This window comes from Physeter macrocephalus, chromosome 16 (assembly GCF_002837175.3).
Source record: "Physeter macrocephalus isolate SW-GA chromosome 16, ASM283717v5, whole genome shotgun sequence".
Taxonomy (NCBI): domain Eukaryota; kingdom Metazoa; phylum Chordata; class Mammalia; order Artiodactyla; family Physeteridae; genus Physeter; species Physeter macrocephalus.
In genome coordinates this window covers 98,779,007-98,780,002 of record NC_041229.1, presented here as the reverse complement: position 1 = coordinate 98,780,002, position 996 = coordinate 98,779,007, and positions in this window count along the sequence as shown.

The window sequence follows — 996 nt, the reverse complement described above, 5'->3', positions numbered from 1 at the left end:
CACATTAAAAGGATCATACACCATGATCAAGTGGGATTTATCATAGGGATGCAATGATTATTCAATATACGCAAATCAATCAATGTGATACACCATATTAACAAATTGAAGGAGAAAAACCATATGATCATCTCAATAGATGCAGAAAAAGCTTTTGACAAAATTCAACACCCATTTATGATAAAAACTCTCCAGAAAGTGGGCATAGAGTAAACCTACCTCAACCTAATAAAGGCCATATACGACAAACCCACAGCAAACATCATTCTCAGTGGTGAAAAATTGGAAGTATTTCCTCTAAGATCAGGAACAAGACAAGGATGTCCACTCTCACCACTATTATTCAACATAGTTTTGGAAGCCCTAGCCACAGCAGTCAGAGAAGAAAAAGATATAAAAGGAATACAGATTAGAAAGGAAGAAGTAAAACTGTCGCTGTTTGCAAGAGGAATCAGACTCCCTGACTTCAGACTATACTACAAAGCTACAGTAATCAAGACAATGTGGTACTGGCACAAAAACAGAAATATAGATCAATGGAACAAGATAGAAAGCCCAGAGATAAACTCACGCACGTATGGTCAACTAATCTATGACAAACGAGGCAAGGATATACAGTGGAGAAAAGACAGTCTCTTCAATAAGTGGTGCTGGGAAAACTGGACAGCTACATGTAAAAGAATGAAATTAGAACAATCCCTAACACCATACACAAAAATAAACTCAAAATGGATTAAAGACCTAAATGTAAGACCAAACACTGTAAAACTCTTACAGGAAAACATAGGAAGAACACCCTTTGACATAAATCACATCAAGATCTTTGTTGACCCACCTCCTAGAGTAATGGAAATAAAAGCAAAAATAAACAAATGGGACCTAATGAAACTTAAAAGCTTTTGCACAGCAAAGGAAACTATAAACAAGACAAAAAGACAACCCTCAGAATGGGAGAAAATATTTGCAAATGAATCAACAGACAAAGGATTAATCTCC